The sequence below is a fragment of the Mobula birostris genome, chromosome 6 (genome assembly GCF_030028105.1).
Source record: "Mobula birostris isolate sMobBir1 chromosome 6, sMobBir1.hap1, whole genome shotgun sequence".
Lineage (NCBI taxonomy): Eukaryota > Metazoa > Chordata > Chondrichthyes > Myliobatiformes > Myliobatidae > Mobula > Mobula birostris.
In genome coordinates, this window is record NC_092375.1 from 180,521,188 (window position 1) to 180,538,959 (window position 17,772).

The following is a 17,772-nucleotide window of genomic DNA, read 5'->3' on the forward strand; positions in this document are numbered from 1 at the left end:
AGTATCCCAAATAAGCAAAGGGAATCCCAGCTATTTCCTCGATTAATTTTTTTGCTCTTTAAGTGTTGTCCCAAGTAAGTGGCTGCCTGATTAACCAGTAACCTAATTAACCGGAATCCACTGTTTCTTATTTTTCTCAATCGTATCTGGTTTAACTTCACAAAGCTTTAATGTACTTTCTTTTGATTTCATTTGAACATCTTTACTAAATTTGAAAGATGGTACAAATTTCAGTTTCATTATATTGATCAAATTTAATAATGTTTAACTTGTGATGTAAGAGTTATTATTGCCAATCATTCAAATATGAAAATGAACATAGAGTATGCGGGGTCTTGTTTTTCCACAACTGGAGGTTTTAACATCACGCACAAAACCTTTGACGACTCCTCTTTCAAGTAGTCTGTCTTTTTATTTCCTTATTCTTTCTGATTTCATATTGAATTTAACTACTGAAGGCTTCCATCTAGTATCTGCTTCTGAGTTGATTTATACCAGAGCCAGATCCTACAGATATGACGGAGGTACAGGTAAGAGAGGAAGAGGGAGTGACTCTTTTGATGAAAGGGGATTTAATAATGGTAATCAGAAAAGATATTCTTGGGGGAGTAGATAGGACTTGGAAACAAGAGAGGGATAGTCAGTCTAGGATTGTATTGTAGGCAACCCCCACCCTACCCCTTGAGTAACAAGTGTGTTGGGTAAATTGATGGATGGGTATTCTGAGGGATCTACCAATATTTGGAGGTCTGTGTCTAGTGGTCTGCCACAAGAGTCAGTGCTGAGACCTTTGTGAATTATATAAATGATGTGGATGTGAATATACAAAGCATGTTAGTAAGTGTGTGGATGATACTAAAATAAGTGGTGTTGTAGATAGTGTAGAAGGTTATGAAAAATAACAGATCTTGATCAGCTACGTTTTCAGGTTAAGGATTAGCATATGGTTTTCCATCCAGATAAAAGTAGGGTATTACATTTTGGGAGATCAAGCCAGGGTAGGACTTGTACAATGAATGGTAGGGCTTTGGGGAATGTTGTGAAACAGAAGGACCTAGGAGTGCCAGTGCGGATTCCTCCAAAAGCTCCATCACATGTAGGTTGAGCGACCTTAATCAGTCAGGGAAAGAGAGTATTGGAGTTGGAAAGATATGTTGCAGTTATATCACGTGGATGAGGCTGCATTTGGAGTATTATGTACACTTTTGGTCACAATTAACCTCTCCCCTCCTCTGATGCCACCAACTTTCCTCCCCCCGCTGATCCCAGCTCTAATCCCTGCTGTGTCTTCAGCATTGTTTCCAAACTTCCCCTCCCTGGGAACATTCTGTCCTCAGCATTCTGTCCTTATCTTTGTATCCCTTCACCTGCACCTCAGTGAGTTCCGCACCTGCCATGATGCTGAGCTCTTCTGTTACCTCCATTTCTGAGCCACATCTTAGGCAAGAATTCCCCACCACGCACCAATGATTCCTTCTCCCATCTCCAGCCCTTTTCTTCTTGGACCCCCACTCTGGTTCTCTGCCTGCTCTGGATTTTTCATCTTTAATTGCCAACAAGACATCAACCAGCTTGACTTCAGCATTCCCCTCTCCTCCTCAAACCTTACCCCTTCTGATGCACTATCTTCCACTCTCTCCGCACCAATCCCAACCTCACCACCAAACCCACAGACAAAGGTGGTACTGTTTTAGTGTGGCAGACTGACCTCTACCTTGCTGAGGCCAGGTGACAACTCTCAAAACACTACTTCTTGCCTACCCCTTGAAGAGAACCCCACTCCAGACCATCTGAAAATTGTTTCTGACATTGCTGACCTCGTCAACCCCGGAGAACTTCCATCCACTACCACCAAACTCATAGTTCCCCTTTTTCTCAATAAAAGAATGAACCACTTCCCCTTCATTACCACCATCCTCTGTCTGGCAGAACTGGTCCTCATCCTCAACAATTTCTTCTTCGGCTCCTCCCACTTTCTTCAAATTCTTGGGGTAGCCATGGACACCAGCTGCACTTACCTTTTTGTTGGCTATGTAGAACAGTCCATGTTCCAACCCTTCCCCAGTAATGCTCCCCAACTCTTCCAGTGCTACATTGAGGACTGCATTAGTGGTGCTTCATACACTTGTGCTGATCTCGTCAGTTTCATCAGCATTGCCTCCCAATTTCCATCCTGCCCTTGAATTCACTTGGTCCATTTCTGACGCTTCTCGCCCCCTTCTTAATCTCTCTGTCTCCATCTCTGTAGACAGACTGTCTACCAACATCTTCTGTACACCGACCGAATCCCATGGCTATCTTGACTACACCTCTTCCCAACCTGTCTCCTATAAAAACGTTCTTCCCTTTTCTCAATTCCTTGGGCTCTGAGGCATCTGTTCCCAAAATGAATCTTTCCTTTCCAGGACCTGATGTCCTCCTTCAAAGAACAGAGCTTCTCTTCCTCCACCATTGATGCTGCCCTCACCCACATCTCCTCCATTTCCCAGATATCTTCGCTTACCACATCTTCCCACCACCTTAGTGATAGATTTCCTCTTTTCCTTACCTACCACTCACGAGGGTCCACATCCGACACATCATTCTCCACGACTTCCGCTACCTTCAATGGGATCTCACCACCAAACACATTTTCGCCTGAGCCCCCACCCCCAATTCTCTGCTTCTCGCAGGGATCACTCCCCCTGTAATTCCCTTTTCCATTCATCTCTCCCCTCTAAACTCCCTTCTGGCACGTATCCCTGCAAGTGACAGAAATGCTGCACATGCCCATTCACCTCCTCTCTTACCTCTATTCAGATCTCCAAACAACCACTCCAGGTGAAGCAACACTTTACCTGCACATCTGTTGGGGTCATCTATTGTATCTGGTGCTTCTGATGTGGCCTTCTCTACATTGGCGAAACCTGAGGTAAATTGGGGAACGTTTTGTTCGAGCACTTCTGCTCAATCCATCAAAAGAGAATTTCCAACCATCAAAAGAGAATTGACTATTTTAAATCCTATCTCCACTTTCATTCTGACATGTCAGTCCATGGCCACCTCTTTTGCCATGAAGAGGCCATTCTCAAGGTGGAGGAGCAACACCTCGTATTCTGTCTAGGTAGCCTCCAACCTGATGACATCAACATCGATTTCTCTTTCCGGTAATTTTTTTTCCCCTCCTAATTCCTCCTCCTTCCATTCCCCACTCTGGCCTCTTACTGTTCTCTACACTTGCCTATCACCTGTGCCCATTCTTCTTCCCTTTTTCCTATGGTCCACTCTCCTCTCCATCAGACTCATTCTTCAGCCCTTTACCTTTCCCACCCACCTGGGTTCACCTATCACCTGCTAGTTAGTCCTTCTCCTTTTCGCACCCCCCCAAACATTTATTCTGGCATCTTCCCACATCCTTTCCAGTCCTAAAGAAGGTTTTTATTAATTTTCATAGATGCTGCTGGACCTGCTGCGTTCCTCCAGCGTTTTGTGTGAGTTGTATTGGAAAGAATACAGTAAAGGTTTACCAGGATGTTGCCTGAACTTGTGGGCCTGACTTACAAGGAGAGGTTGTGAGGGCTATGACTTTATTCCATGGAACGTAGTAGATTGAGGGGTGATCTGTTAGGAGATCAGATAATGAGAATCATAGACAGGGTGAGGGCATATACAGTAGTTTTTTTCTCAGGAAGGTGGGTATTGAGAACGAGAGTGTAGATTTAAGATTAGAGTGGAATAAAGGGACATCTGGGACAGTTTCTCCATGCAAAAGGTGGTGCACATTTGGAATGAGCTGCCAGAAGTGGTTGTTGATGAGGACACGTTAGCAACATTTACAAGCCATCTCTATAAGTACATGGTGAGACCTTAGAAGGTTATGGGCCAAATTTGGGGCAGATGGGACTAGTTTGCGACACAACAGTCGCCATGGGCCAATTGGGCCTAAGGGTCTATTTCCATGCTATAACTCTAAGTCTTTCATTTGAAGTTAAATAAATGTACTTTATTTTGTCCTACTTGCTCAGGTTCCAATTGCCCTGTTAATCTCACTACATTATTCTCATTTGGATGTTCAGAAATGTAGCAGAAGAGTACTTGGCCAAGTCTAGCTAATGATGAACATTTTTTTAATGCCTTGCTGTGTTTATTTAGCTGCGTTCTCCCATTAGATGTTTTGCTAGCTTATGAGCTATGTCCTTTCGTTAATACTCATGATCAGAAAGCATTCTTCTCACAAATAGGTATATTGCAATGTTAATACCTTGCACTTTATTCTACTAGACTTAGATTAATTCCACTGAACTCTAAGCTATTGTACAGTTAATGATTTGGATTCAAACCAATAGGGTTTAACTTTTTGATATGAAAGAATTGAGTAAGTGCATTGGTTACAGGTAAGGATTTGCAGAAGACTTGCTAGGTGGAGTATGCACTCCATGAAGCTAACATTTTCTGTAAAGTTTACCTTTTTGATAGGAAACAATTGATTAAGTACATTGATTCCAGGTAAGGATCTGCAGAGGACTTCCTGGGTGGAGTAAGCATTCTGTAAATTATTATTTTCGTTGTTGGTATGATAGCTTTTTCTCGTGAATGACTGTGTGATTCAACTTTCTGCACCTAATTATCAATCAGGAGCTGTAGGTGGAAACCATTTTGCCTTACAATCACTTTCTAATCATTCACTAAACTTCCTTTAGAGAAATAGATCTTCCTTTCTTATGTAACCTAGCAGTAAAGCACGGTGCTGATACCTACTTTACTGGTTGTTAATGTGAGATTTCAATTTGACAGTTTATTTTGAGAAAGATTTGCAGCTGGGTATCTAGAGATTTCTATGGTGACGAAAACAATCACTTGCTTAACTTGACATTGAATCAATTGCAATTGTCTATCCCTTCATCAACATGTGATGCAATTGTATTTTGTCATTTGGAGGAAAGCTGGAAAAATGAAATTCCCCTTAGATACCCTGATCTTTCTCAAAGGCTCCAGATAGGAATGCTGCAATGCAGGAAATCAGTTTCATCACTGCGAATCCTGGTGGCTGTAGTGGAATACTTGAAGACATCAGTGAAGATTTAGAATCTGTGATATGATTCATCAGACTTGCACAGCACGGAAGTAGGCCATTTGGCTCTCTAATTCTATGCCAACCATCAAATACCCACTTATAGTAATTCCATTTATCAGTACCTAATCACTACTCTTCTATATCTTTTCAATTGATGTGCTTTTCCTGGTACTTTCAAAATGTAAGAAAAACCTGACCCCTCCACCTTCTCAGGTGGTGCATTTCAGGTTGCAATCACCTGCAAGGGAGTAAGGGGATGGCAGATTTCCTTCTAACCTTATTAATCTTCATTTTAAACCTACACCCTAAGAAGTCACTGCTTGGTTAAATGTCTCCCACTATCTACCCTATTTATGTCTCATAATGTGGCAAATGTCTCCCAAATGTCTCTGTTTTAATAAAAATAAACCCAGCAGTTTCCCAGTAAATCTCATCTGCACCTTCTACAGTACTTTCACATCCTTCCGATCATGTGGAAACCAGAGCTACACATTGTAGCTCAAGCAGCCCACACAAAATACCGGAAGAACGCAGCGGGTCAGGAAGCATGCGCAGAAATGAATAGACAGTCAATGTTTTGGGCTGAAACCCTTCTTCAGGACTGGAAAGGAAGGGGGAAGACACCAGAGTAAAAAGGTGAGGGGAGAGCAAGGAGGATAACAAGAAGGTGATAGGTGAAGTCAGGTGGGTAGGAAAGATAAAGGGCTGGAGAGGAATGGATCTGATAGAGGAGAGTGGACCAGAGGAGAAAGGGAAGGAGGAGGGGACCCAGGGGGAGGTAATGGGCAGGTGAGAAGAGGTAAGAGGTGAGAGTGGGGAATAGAGGGGAGGGGGAGGAATTTTTTCAGAGCTTTTGCCGAACCAGTGTTTTAATACAGCTGTTCCACAACCACCTTGCTCTTATGTTCTATGAGCTGGCCACTAAAGTCGCGACATACTTTATGCCTTTAATCCTTCTTCATCACCTTATCATCCTGTGTTGCCTCCTTTGTGGATTTATGGGTATAGAACATAGAACAGTAGACAACAATACGAGCCTACAATTTTAGACTGACATTTTAACCTACTCCAAGATCAGTTTAACCCTTCCCTCCCACAAAGCCCTCCATTTTTCTTTCATCCATATGCCTATCTAAAAATCTCTTAAATGTCCTTAATGTGTCTGACTCTAACACCACCCCTGGCAGCGTGTTCCATGCACCCACCACTGATTTTTTTTTTAAATCTTGCCTCTGACATTTCTCCCCCACCCCGCCCCCTTACTTTCCTCGAATCACTTTAAAATTATGTTCTCTTGTATGAGTCACTTCCGCCCTGGGAAAAAGCCGTTGGCTCTCCACTATGTTGATGCCTCTTGTACACCTCTATCAAGTCACCTCTCGTCCTTCTTTGTGCCAAAAAGAAAAACCTCAATCTTTTGCTCAATCTTTTCTCATAAGACATGCTATGCAAATCTCCTCTCCACCCCCTGTACAACTTCCTCATCCTTCCTATCATGAGGCAACCAGAACTGAACAGAATACTCCGTGTGGTTTAACCCAAGTTTTATGGATCTGCAACATTACTTTGCCGCTCTTGAAATCAATCCCCCATCTAATGGAGGTTAAAAACACCATACGCCGCCTTAAGCACCCTCTCAACTTGTGTGGCAACTTTAAGGGATCTCTGAACATGGACCCTAAGATCCCTCTGTTCTTCCACACTGTTTAGAATCCTGCTATTAACACTGTACTCTGCTTTCAAGTTTGGCCTTCCAAAATGAATCACTTCGCATGTTTCCGGATTGAATTCCATCAGCCACCTTTCAGCCCAGCTCTGCATACTATCAATAACCTGTTATAACCTATGGCAACCTTCTGGTTCCTAACCCCCTGCTACCCTAGTTCAAACCCTCTCCAAATGCTCAAGCGAACCTACCCACAAGGATATGAACCAAAGTTACTTTGTTCCTCTATGATGATACCTCATTCACCTGGTGGTTCTTCATCAACTTCAGCTTGTTATTTCACACAATCATCCTTCAGAGGCTGGTGGGTAAACTGTCCTCACTGGAACTCAACACCCCTCTATGTAACTGGATCTTGGAGTTCTTGACAGAAAGACCCCAGTCAGTCCAATTTGGCAGCAATATCTCAAGCTCCATCACACTGAGCACTGATGTCTCTCAGGACTGTGTGCTCAGTCCACTGCTGACTCACGACTGCACTTCCAGATTCAGCTCAAACTGCATCAAGTTTGCTGAGAAGACCACAGTGATTGACCTGATAGCAGCAAAGATGAGTTGGCATACAGAGAGGTGGTAGAGAGGCTTGTCAAATGGTGTGAGAACAACAACCTGAGTCTCAATGTGTACAAGACGAAAGGTGGACTTCAGGTAGACACAAGTCAACCACTCTCCATTCCACATCAATGGTTCTGCTGTAGAGCACAAAGTTCCTTGCTGTGCACAGAACAGACAATCTAACCTGAACCCACAACACGTCCTCACTAGTCAAGAAGGCACAGCAGTGTCTATACTTTGAGGAAGTTCAGGCATGCAAGGCGCCCCACTCCCGTTTCTACAGCTTTGTACAGGAGCGTCTTGAGAGCGTCCTGTCTAGCTGCATCATTATGGGGTATGGAAGCTGGAGGGAATCATACCACAGTAAAAATGGCTGAGATGATCATCGGGGTCTTCCCCCCCGGGTTTGTGACATTCAATGGGGGCGTTGCAGACAAAGGACCCGAAGGATTCTTTGTTGAGGATCCCTCCCTACTACCCAACCCATATTCTCTTTGACCCACCACCATAAGGAAAGAGGTACAGAAGCATCAGGATTAGGACTGCCAGACTGGGTAACAGCTTTTTCTCTCAGGCTGTGAAACTCATGAATACCCTGCCACCATCGAGGTTTCATCACAAGGACAGCGAGCTGTTTACTTTTTAGACAATAAGACCTTATGATACAGGAGCTGAGCCAAGCCTTTTGACCAGTTGAGTCTGCTCTGCCATCTCATCATGACCGATACATTTTCCTTCTCAACCCCAGTCTGCTGCCTCCTCTCTGACTCATCAAGAATCTATCAAGTTCCACCTTAATTACATTCCATAACCTGACCTCCACAGCTGCCTGTTGCAACAAATTACACGGATTCACCACCCTCTGGCTAAAGCTGCTCATCTCCGTTCAAAATGGGCATCCTTCTATTCTGAGGCTGTGCCCGCTGGTCCTAGACTCTCCCACTATAGGAAACATCCTCTTCGCATCCACTCTATTAAATGATAAAAAGCCTAGATAGGTTTTAATGAGATTCCCCCCTCATTTTTCTAAATTCCACCAATACCAGCTCAGAGCCATCAAACTTTCCTCATGTGATAACCTTGTCATTCCCTAATCATTCCTACACTCATGAACCTCCTCTGAGCCCTCTCCAAAGTCAGCACATCCTTTGAGATCATGGGCCCAAAACTGCTCACAATACTCTACGTGAGGCCTCACTGATACCTTATAAAGCCTCAGCATTACATCCTTGCTTTTATATTTGATTCCTCTTAAAAAGAATGCCAACATTCTATTTACATTCCGCACTACCGACTCAACCTGCAAGTTAACCTTTAGGGAATCCTGCGCGAGGACTTCCAAGTCCCTTTGCACCTTAGATTTTTGAATTTAACTGTTGTCTGTGATTATTAGCAGTCTATAATTCCATGATTTGTACGTGTATTGGGACTAACCATGAGCCCTCATCTACAGTTGGGAGATCTTGCAGAGCTGGAGCTCACACTTCAAATGTGAACTGTACATACAATGTGCTGGAGGAGCTCAACAGGTCAGGCAGCATCTCCACATCTCCTGGTTTCCTATCACTTGCTACTTTGTACTTCTTCCTTCCTTTCACCCACCTTATTCTGACCTCTTCCCCTTCCTTTCCAGTCCTGATGAAGGGTCTCAGCCCAAAACATTGAGTGTTTATTCCCATCCATAGATGCTGCTGGACCCACTGAGCTCCTCCAGCACATTACGTATATTGCTCAACATTTCCAACATCTGTAGTACCTTTTGTGTTAAATGTGAACCAACTGCTTTCAGATGCCGAAACCTTAAATCTCAAACTTATCTACTTACGTTGACATACAGCTCCTACTTAGCATAATGCTGCACTGTCAGTTCTGCAGTGGGAAACTACTTTCTAGAATAGAGACCCTATTGATTTCTTCTGGGAGTCTTGGTCTTCAGATTTCATGTCCAAGAAGAAGTCAAGCTTCTTTATAAACTATACTTAGTCATAGTCATACTTTATTGATCCTGGGGGAAATTGGTTTTTGTTACAGTTGCACCATAAATAGTAAATAGTAATAAACCATAAATAGTTAAATAGTAAAAAGTAAGTAAATTATGAAATAAGTCCAGGACTAGCCTACTGGCTCAGGGTGTCTGACCCTCCAAGGGAGGAGTTGTAAAGTTTGATGGCCACAGGCAGGAATGACTTCCTATGACACTCTGTGTTGCATCTCGGTGGAGTGAGTCTCTGGCTGAATGTTTCTTATTAAATAATACTTCAATATTAATTGTGTCCAAGTTCTTGTTCTTGGTTTTATATTCTTTGAACTTCATAATTTTTAAAGAGTTTGATGTGAGAGAAATTTCAAAACTGAAAAGTTGTACTTCTAGGTAGTTGAGGGGGAGCTGGTTAGCAATAACTGAGACCTGGTTTCTCTCAGCTGGCACCTGATGAGATTGAGCCTCTCCATCTCTTCTCATTGAATACAGTGATGACAGTCTGGGCATAACTTAACTCAGTATTTTACACATCTCATGGAGATCCACAGTCTTGAATCTCTTCCTAAAAAGTAGCAGAACCACATTGTATTGACTAACTAGAATCACATTTTATCTCTGATTTGTGTCGAAAATAATTTGGATGGTGGAAGGAAAGTCCCCTCTGGCTGGAAGAATCTAATGTCAAATGAATTTGGATAATCTCCATTTAATTTCTTGTTTGTAACCGGGTCCAATTTGGCTCTATTTATTAGTGTAACAGATCAATTTAAGAATTGATGTGAAAAGTAGAGTAGGGGTGTATGTGGTTGGGTTGGGGGTGGGGGGGGACTGGTGAATAAATTGCTGAGGTACTTTGAGACAGGATTGAGTAGTATTCACTTTGCAGTTTGCCTGCTGTATTTAATGTTGACACAAACTTCCTGATGTGTCTTTTCCCCAATACTTTTATTTTTGATGAGGGATTATTTAATAAGCAAGCTAATTAATTCATAGCAATTTGAATTAATAATTTCCACTTGAAAAATTAGGATAGAATCAGTTTCGCGGGCAATGCTGTGAGTTAGCTGTTGATATCAAAAGCAATTTAAATCGCATTTGCCTTTTAATATGTCTTTTTACACAACGTAATTTTGGAGCTCTTTTAGAATAAATTTTGCCATTCAAGACGATCACTTGACATTTTGAGAATATGATTTCAAATTACAGTAAAAAGATGCTAGCCACCAAATTAAGCTTAATGAGTTTCAGAAGGTTATTGAGTGGAATAATGAAGGTTTTTGTTGAAGCTCTACATACATCAGGACAGTTGTGTACCCTGGCAATTGTGCATGTGCTGAGCAAACTAAACTCTCTTCCAGCTGGTTAAGGCCAAATGCTCTCCTTAAACTCATTAAATATACATAGATAACAGAGTATATTTTGCCTAATACTTGTAGGCTGTAGACTTCAAGCTATGTTAGTTCTCTCACCTTTATTTAGTGCCACATGTCAGGGATGTTGATTTCACTGCCCATTAATCACAGCACTTTTTTTATGAAATGCTTGAGCAATTATTTATTTGCCATTATTTTAAAAAATCAATTTAATATGTATTAGTCGGCTACTTGAATAAAAACCTATTTTGGAATATTGTCACCTTTCAGTAAGGACCTCAGGGTTCTTACTAAAGGACTTTGGTATGCATTATATACTCCGCCTGTGCATTATTCGATTCTAACATTCCCAAATGTTATAGTCATAGTCATACTTTATTGTTCCCAGGGGAAATTGGTTTTTGTTACAGTTGCACCATAAATAATAAATAGTAATAGAATAGAATAGAAACATGAGAAAATCTGCAGATGCTGGAAACATGTTACAAACATGAGAAAATCTGCAGATGCTGGAAATCCAAAGCAACGCACACAAAATGCTGGAGGAACTCAGCAGGTCAGGCAGCATCTATGGAAGAGGGTAAATGGTCGAGATTTCTGGCTGAGACATTTCATCAGGACTGGAAAGGAAGGAGAGAAGTCAGAATATGAAGGTGGGGGAGAGGAGTAAGAAGTACAAGGTGGCAAGTGCTGATGTGAGTATTTCAGAGCAATTGTGGCCTATTACACATCTGATGATTGGATCAGAGAATATTTCCCACACATTTAAGTTTTGTATTATTTTCCTCTATTTACTGTTTTGTTATCGAGCATATAGAGGATGTGGAATGTTGCAAAATCAGTTTTCCATTTGGGTTTTTCATTCTCTGTTTTCTTTCTTCACAAATATCTTTTAACAAAATATATGGTTTGCAGTTTGTGATTATCTTTCGTATAAAAAGAATTTGCTATTTAGAAAAATAATCCCAGAGCTTAATAGAATGCTGGAATAAGGAATAATGACACCTCCAACGGGATCCCACCACTAAGCACATCTTTCCCTCCCCCCCCTCTGCATTCCGCAGGGATCGCTCCCTACGCAACTCCCTTGTCCATTCGTCCCCCCCATCCCTCCCCACTGATCTCCCTCCTGGCACTTATCCGTGTAAGCGGAACAAGTGCTACACATGCCCTTACACTTCCTCCCTTACCACCATTCAGGGCCCCAAACAGTCCTTCCAGGTGAGGCAACACTTCACCTGTGAGTCGGCTGGGGTGATATACTGCGTCCGGTGTTCCCGATGTGGCCTTTTATATATTGGCGAGACCCAACGCAGACTGGGAGACCGCTTTGCTGAACACCTACGCTCTGTCCGCCAGAGAAAGCAGGATCTCCCATTGGCCACACATTTTAATTCCACATCCCATTCCCATTCTGACATGTCTATCCACGGCCTCCTCTACTGTAAAGATGAAGCCACACTCAGGTTGTAGGAACAACACCTTATATTCCGTCTGGGTAGCCTCCAACCTGATGGCATGAACATCGACTTCTCTAACTTCCGCTATGCCCCACCTCCCCCTCGTACCCCATCTGTTACTTATTTCTATACACACATTCTTTCTGTCACTCTCTTTTTTTTCCTCCCTCTTTCCCTCTGAATATACCCCTTGCCCATCCTCTGGATCCCCCGCCCCTTGTCTTTCTTCCCGGACCTCCTGTCCCATGATCCTCTCGTATCCCTTTTGCCTATCACCTGTCCAGCTCTTGGCTCCATCCCTCCCCCTCCTGTCTTCTCCTATCATTTTGGATCTCCCCCTCCCCCTCCAACTTTCAAATCCCTTACTCACTCTTCCTTCAGTTAGTCCTGACGAAGGGTCTCGGCCTGAAATGTCGACTGTACTTTTTCCTAGAGATGCTGCCTGGCCTGCTGCGTTCACCAGCAACTTTGATGTGTGTTGCTTGAATTTCCAGCATCTGCAGAATTCCTGTTGTTTGAATAATGACACCATCTATTTTTTGATATTATGACGAAATGTGTGTTGCCTGTAACCAGGTAGTATCTAATGATGGTACCTGTAGCCACGTGGTTTCCAGTGATGTTGCATGTAGCCAGATAGTATTGAATGATATGTACTAAAAGCATCTCTTCACAAAGATCAGGTTCCTATAAACTAAGTTGTTTTTATGCTAAGTTTAGATTTTTATTATGTGGAAATCAGCTCTTTTTTTGTACACAGAAGTTGTATATTCCTTTTCTGGTAATAGCATGACAATGAAGCACTTGGAACTATTCTTGACGTATTCCTGTGGCAAATCATATTCTGTTGTAAACAGCACACAGTGCTGGTGAATGCAGCAGGCCAGGCAGCATCTATAGGAAGAGGTACAGTCGAAGTTTCAGGCCGAGACTCTTCGTCAGGACTAACTGAAAGAAGAGATTTGAGAGGGGAAGGGGGAGATCCGAAATGATAGGAGAAGACAGGAGGGGGAGGGATGGAGCTAAGAGCTGGAAAGTTGATTGGCAAAAGGGATACAGAGCTGGAGAAGGGAGAGGATCATGGGATGGGAGGCCTAGGGAGAAAGAAAGGGGGAGGGAAGCACCAGAGGAAGATGGAGAGAAAGCAAGAAGTTATTGTGAGGGACAGAAAAAAAAGAAGAAAAAAGAAAAAAATAATAAATAATGGATGGGGTAAGAAGGGAGGAGGGGCATTAACGGAAGTTAGAGTAATCAATATTCATGCCATCAGGTTGGAGGCTACCCAGACAGAATATACGGTGTTGTTCAGTGGAGGAGGCCATGGATCACTCAGGTTGGAGGAACAACACCTTATATTCCATCTGGGTAGCCTCCAGCCTGATGGCATAAACATTGATTTCTCTAACTTCCGTTAATGCCGCTCCTCCCCCTCTTACCCCATCCCTTATTTATTTATTTATTATTTTTCCCTTTTTTCCCTCTCTCTTTGTCCCTCTCATAATAGCTCCTTGCCTGCTCTCCATCTTCCGCTGGTGCTCCCCTCTCCCTTTCTTTCTCCCCAGACCTCCCGTCCCATGATCCTCTTCCTTCTCCAGCTCTGTATAAATTTTGCCAATCAACTTTCCAACTCTTAGCTCCATCCCTCCCCCTCCTGTCTTCTCCTATCATTTTGGATCTCCCCCTCCCCCTCCAACTTTCAAATCCCTTACTCACTCTTCCTTCAGTTAGTCCTGACGAAGGGTCTCGGCCTGAAACGTCGACTGCACCTCTTCCTAGAGATGCTGCCTGGCCTGCTGCGTTCCACCAACATTGTGCGTGTTGTGTTTGAATTTCCAGCATCTGCAAATTTCCTCGTGCTTCTGTTGTAAACAATTGGGAACCAGTTCAATTTCTTTGCTATATTTCAACTAATTCAGTATGTTCTTCATTAGTAAGTTAATTTTATAAACTGGAGTCTTTAAGATTGAAAACAGTGCTCTTTAATGCTTACACTGTTTCTTCACATTTCTTTTCATTCCCCTTAAACTCTTCAGTACACTCTAGCATTGAGTTACTTATTTTAAGGACAAAATAACATGTTAATGTAGTCATAGTCATAGTTTATTGATCCCGGGGAAAATTGGTTTTCGTTACAGTTGCTCCATAAATAATAAATAGTAATAGAACCATAAATAGTTAAATAGTAATATGTAAATTATGCCAGTAAATTATGCAGTAAGTCCAGGACCAGCCTATTGGCTCAGGGTGTCTGACCCTCCAAGGGAGGAGTTGTAAAGTTTGATGGCCACAGGCAGGAATGATTTCCTATGACGCTCTGTGTTGCATCTCGGTGGAATGAGTCTCTGGCTGAATGTACTCCTGTGCCCACCCAGTACATTATGTAGTGGATGGGAGACATTGACCAAGATGGCATGCAACTTAGACAGCATCCTCTTTTCAGACACCACTGTGAGAGAGTCCAGTTCCAACCCCACAACATCACTGGCCTTACGAATGAGTTTGTTGATTCTTTTGGTGCCTGCTACCCTCAGCCTGCTGCCCCAGCACACAACAGCAAACATGATCGCACTGGCCACCACAGACTCGTAGAACATCCTCAGCATCGTCCAGCAGATGTTAAAGGACCTCAGTCTCCTCAGGAAATAGAGACGGCTCTGACCCTTCTTGTAGACAGCCTCAGTGTTCTTTGACCAGTCCAGTTTATTGTCAATTTGTATCCCCAGGTATTTGTAATACTCCACCAGTTAGTTAGTATAAATCCAAATATGTCTTGGCTTATGTTTATAATTTTGAGATTCAAGATCTCCATTATCCCAGTTTATGTCACCATTTTTCTGTTATTTTAATTACTGCTGGGTATTCTTGATATTTCCATGCCAGTCTGTATACTGCAGTATTTTCCTGGGCTCTGCAGCTGATGCTTTGCTTTTTGATCATTTTCCCCTCGGGTAAAAGAATCCCTAAGAAAGAGCTAGAATCAAGATGTGACAGAGAGGCTTAAGTTTCAACCTCTGGTTTCAAAGGCTCCAGCCTCTCCTTATAATGCAAGCCTTCAAGTTCAGTGTTGTATATTATAGATTTGTTTGATTTTGTACAGTGTTTTATCAATCTATTATTCAACCAAATTTGTTGTTTTACTCCGAATACTGTGCATTTCTCATTATTAAATACAGTTTGCCCTTCTAATTCTGCCATGTTCCTTTTGGCAAGATGCAAAATTATTTAGAAAAATTTCATAATAACAGCTTGTTTTGGCACTGATCACCTCAGCCTTATAGAAATTACAAATATATAAATGTAAAATTTTTATGTGTGACACTTTCACATCATGACTGAACTTAAGTGTATATATGTACTTATTGTGGAAATAGTTGAAGTACAGCAAGACGTTCCTGTAATTCATTTTAATTCATTCATTTAATTTGATTACTTTTGGGAAGCAATTGTTGGTCAGCATTTACTACCCCATCTGTAATTGACCTTGAGACCTTGACTTTGTTGAGCTGCCAACTTGGTGCTGTTATTACTGGCTCTCATTGGTCACTTATTGGTCGCAGCAGTCCTGGGCCTGTACCAGTAATGCTGAAGGAATGGTGAACACAGGAGATTCTGCAGATGCTGGAAATCCACAGTAACATAAACAAAATGCTGCAGGAACTCAGCAGGTCAGGCAGCATCAATGGAAATGAATAAACAGTTGACATTTCAGGCCAAGACACTTTTTTAGGACTGGAAAGGAAGGGGAAAGTCACAAGAATAAGTAGGTGGGGGAGGGGAAAGAGGATTAATTGGTGGACCAGGGAAGAAGGAGGGGCACCAGGTGGAGGTGATAGGCAGGTGAGGAGAAGAGCTAAGAGGCCAGAGTGGAGAATAGAAGAAGAGGGAAGTTGGGGGAAATATTACCAGAAAATTAACATTACCATTTTAATTCCTACCATCATCTTAAAATTAAAATTAACTTTTTAATTCCTATCTCCAAGTCCATGGCTGCCTCTTTTGCCATGATGAGGCCATTGTCAGGATGGAGGAGAAACACCTTATTTTCTGTTTAGGTAGCCACCAACATGATGGCATGAACATCAGTTTTTCCTTCTGATCTGTTTTCTCTCCCTTCCCTCTTCTGTTTCCCACTCTGGTCTCTTACCTCTCTCTGGTGTCCCTCCTTTCCTATCAGATTCCTTCTTCTCCAGCCCTTTACCTTTCCCACCCACTTGGCTTCACCTACCACCATCTAGCTAGTCGTCCTTCCCCTCCCTCACCAGCCAGAAAAATTGACTTGTTTATTCTTTTCCATAGATGCTGCCTGATCTGCTGAGTCCCTCCAGTATTGAGCGTCTAAAGGAATGTGTTTTCAAGTAAAGATAGTGGGTAACAAATAGAATGTTTGTGGTTGTGTTTGCAAGTGCCTGCTGCCCTTGTCCTTTATAGTGGAGGAAGGTGATGGTTTGGGAGCTGGTGTCAAGACAGCTTTAAAAGATAACTGGCATATAGTTTGTGGACAGTGTACACTGCAGCTGTGGTTGGGGGAATGAACATGTAAGGTAGTGGCTGGAGTTACAGTTGGTCAGACAACATTATGCTGGATAGCATCATGCTTTTATGGGCGTAAATGGAGAAATGGCAAGTATTGAACAGCATTCCCAATTTTTATCACCTGAGGTGCTAAAATGATTGTAGGGAGTCAAGAACTGAGTTGCTCACTCCAAGATATCCAATCTTGGGCATTCACATGTAGTTCCATTGTTTATGTGTCTTGTATATTATAGTTTCTGATTAATCATGAACCCTGGAATATTGATGGCTGATTAATTAATACTGATGCTGTCAGTAAAATAGAGATACTGTCTGTTAAGAGTCGGTAGATAATTTCTCCCTAATAGTCTTGACTGCTGATGCTGTTAATGTTAAAGTCCCTGACTCTATTGTTTTTCAGCCTTAATCTGGTCTCCTAGTCAATTCCAAACTCTGCCAGCTTCCATGTCATTGCTTGACATAAATCCTGACTCTTGCCACCATAATAATCTTGTCTCTGTGAATGCAATAATTGGAGTTGAACCATGAAGAAGAACAATCGCTGCCACCAATACATACTTCCCAGTAAAACCACAATGATTTCTTATTCACCACCTGTCTTCTCTGCAAACCACTGGACAATCTAGCCTTTGGCTATAGGCATCTTCTTTTAAGCATGGCATTCCACCCTATCTTTGAAAGAACGGAGGGAAGAGAAATGAAGTTGACATGAAGGAGACAAATGAGAAGAACAATACGGAGTGAACTAGGGAAATTCCTGGAGATCTTTGCCATCTTTTCAATACTATGTTTTAATCATCAAAGCTAAATTTTATTGCCACACTTAAGTAAAGATGATGTTAATTTGGTTTTTGTTGTTTCAAATTTCTGACTTTTCACCTTTAAAAAATCTATTGCAGGCACTTTAAGACTTAAGACATAAACCAGCATTGGTGTTCAGTGGTAAAATGATGGTGCCTCCTACTCACTGGCAATATATTCCCCTACAAAAAAAAATCAGCTTTCTGTGTGGAATGATGTTCTTTTCTTTTTCTCTGACACATGCATCTGTCAGTCATCAATTCATTTAGATCCTGATAACCAGCAGCTGT

At 42.2% G+C, this 17,772-nt stretch overlaps 1 protein-coding gene across 2 annotated transcripts in view; it reads left to right on the forward strand.

The window, feature by feature from the left end:
* Positions 1 to 17,772, forward strand: part of tank (TRAF family member-associated NFKB activator) — a 106,262-nt gene that overhangs the window by 66,937 nt on the left and 21,553 nt on the right. The window lies entirely within an intron of this gene.